This window comes from Phytophthora cinnamomi (assembly GCF_018691715.1).
Source record: "Phytophthora cinnamomi strain GKB4 chromosome Unknown Contig11, whole genome shotgun sequence".
Classification (NCBI taxonomy): domain Eukaryota; phylum Oomycota; class Peronosporomycetes; order Peronosporales; family Peronosporaceae; genus Phytophthora; species Phytophthora cinnamomi.
In genome coordinates this window covers 140,626-143,575 of record NW_027150944.1, presented here as the reverse complement: position 1 = coordinate 143,575, position 2,950 = coordinate 140,626, and positions in this window count along the sequence as shown.

Below are 2,950 nucleotides of genomic sequence, written 5' to 3'. Positions count from 1 at the left end.
GATTTCCAATACCAGGAAATGGACACTGACTCAGCCTACATTGCGTTCAGCTGTGAAAATCCACTCCAACAGTGTATCAAACCAAGCCTACGCGAACACTTCAAGCAACACAAATACGATTGGTTTCCACGCGACTACAACTCAGATGTTGCCAAATTTGATCGACGAACCCCCGGATTGTTCAAGGATGAGTGGTCTGGTGATGCTATGGTATCACTATCATCCAAGAACTATATCTGCTATCTACCGGACGCTGAGTATAAGGTGAAGGTTTCAGCTAAGGGTGTGCAGCAAGGACGTGGTCGCAATGAAAATGTGCTGAACCCCAATGGATTCGAAACGGTAGTTCGAGATCGCATCACCCTAAAGGGTACTAACAAGGGATTTCGTATCAGTAAGGAGTCCAAATCGATCATCACCTATAGTCAAACGAAAACGGCCCTATCATACTACTACGATAAGCGGCGAGTACTTCCGGATGGTATAACTACCACACCGCTTGACATCTAAGATATGCTTCTGGGAGGAAAGCATACTTTTTTATTAGCTTATGTATATACAGGCGATTATGGACAAACTATTATCGAAGTTATATTATGATCCTAAAACTGGTTTCATAGGTGCTCAAGCTCTATATGAGAAAGCTACAGAAATAAATCCAAAAATTACTATTAGAAACGTCAAAGATTGGTACGCCAGTCAGGTTGATATTCAACGAATTCAAGAGCAAAAGAATCGCTTCGATGGTTTTAAAATAGCTTCGTACAATCCCAATTCTTGGCAATTGGATCTTGCTTTCTGGGAGAAACGCCCAATTTTGACAGCTGTTAACATTAACTCTCGACTTGGGTATGCTAAGCTATTATCCAATAAGACAGCGCCTAAAGTTTTAGTAGCCATCAAAGCATTCATTCGAAGTCATAAGGTTAATATTATCACGACGGACAATGGCAGCGAATTCATGAACAAGCCAGCTCAAGACTTATTTAAGTCAAAAACCATTGATCACTACAATAACGAACCGGGTGATCATGGTACTATGGGTAAAATCGAGAGATTCAACAGAACTATCAAGCAGAGACTAACTAAAATGTCTCCGAAAAGGCTAACGCACAAGCTTATTGACGATGTTATCGACAACTACAATACTACGTTCCATCGATCAATCGGTATGACTCCAAACGAGGCTAAAGGTAAGGTAATGGAGTCTGACCTTATCCATAATCAAACGGAAGCTACAAAGCTTGAAAATGAATATGAAATAGGGTCAAACGTCTTATATCGATTAAAGAAGCAAACATTTGATAAGGAAGCGGCTCGATGGAGTAAAGCTGTCTATACGATTGTAGGAATTGATGGCTATCGGGTTCAGATTCGATCAAAAAATGGTCATACGCTCTACAAGCAGCCAAACGATCTTAAACTCGTCCAGCTCCAGACAACTGATGCTACAATCAACAGAGGTGATATTCTTGAAGCTGAAAAGATCTTGGATCATAAAAAAATGAAGAATGGAAAGTACAAATATTTAATTAAATGGGTAGGAAACGAGCCTGACTCGTGGGAGCCCCAAGACAATCTGAGATTGATCAATAAGAATCGAAGAAGTAAATTGGAACAAATTTATTTCACAAGGTTATCGAAGCTAGATCAGGCAAGCATGCTGGCATTGGCTTAGGCATCTCAATAATCCTCTGATCTATTTTTTTCTTAGACTTATGCTTACTAAGCTCCTCAGCCTCTTCAACGACCTTGCTATTATCATATATGTAAGCGGACAGCGGATCGTAGTCAATATACTCAATATCCATAATTTTCTTAACTATACTATATATATACATAAGTTCAACATGCCTTGCATCGCGACTACCCTTTCCAATAAACCATGCTCAAGAGGATCTCGCTTGTAGTTCTAACACTCATACTCGAGATTAAGATCCAAATGTATAAGAAGGAACTGCATCAGAGGATGCGTTTCTACGCAGAGAAACTCAATAAAATGAATACGATGCTCAGTGGATATCCACCGCCTTGACTACATCAGTAGTATCGACTTCAGCAGTTAGACTCAACACGCCCATACCGCTACCTATGCTGCGATCCGTTTATAAAGTCGAAGTCGAGGACATATTTGGGCTACCAATCGATGAATGTCAAGAAGCTTATATAAGGCTACTCGAAGCGCAACACAATTGTTCATAAGTTCACAATGCAACTTTGGGACATGAAGAAGAAATGAAACTATCGAATATAAGAAGCGATTTTATAAATAATATCGGTTGCCACATATAAACAGAGCTTAGAGATTTCAATTTCAGGTCTGCACGACCTTCGATTTTCAATCTACTAGCATTCGACATGTTTCCATCATTTACACATCCCTTGCTCAACGCGAAAAAGCGTATCGATCTACTCGAGCGGACGAAGCTCCGTGTCAGACAGAAATATGCAGCTCTACAGATGTACGCGGAAGCATCATGGGCATCGGACGCAGGCAAAACCATCTCACTTGACAAGCGGGCCCTCAGGACTCAGTGATCAAGCTGGAGATGGTATTTAAAAAAGCCTTCGGTAGCAACTGAAAATCAAGATGATTCACTAAAATCCTCCCAGAAATACCTGGAGTTATCATCGGTTGGAATCAATACTGATCCACTGAAGGTGCCTATTATGGGTTGATGCTGGAAACTACTGCCAGACCAGACATGGCTGACGCTGAAGCAGTTGCTAAACCAAATGTGATGGATGAATCGGCTGGTGGTAAACCTGATACCACTTGTGCATGGATCGAGACCTCAAGAAACCGCGGTCAATTCAAAATCATGAATCCAGATTGCATCAAATTCGATTAAAGCATTCTACAGCTAATCCAAACTGGGCGACCGTGGAATCCAACCCGGACGAGGATGAGTAAGAACGATAGAAAAGCATTTGTCATTCGGAAAATGGA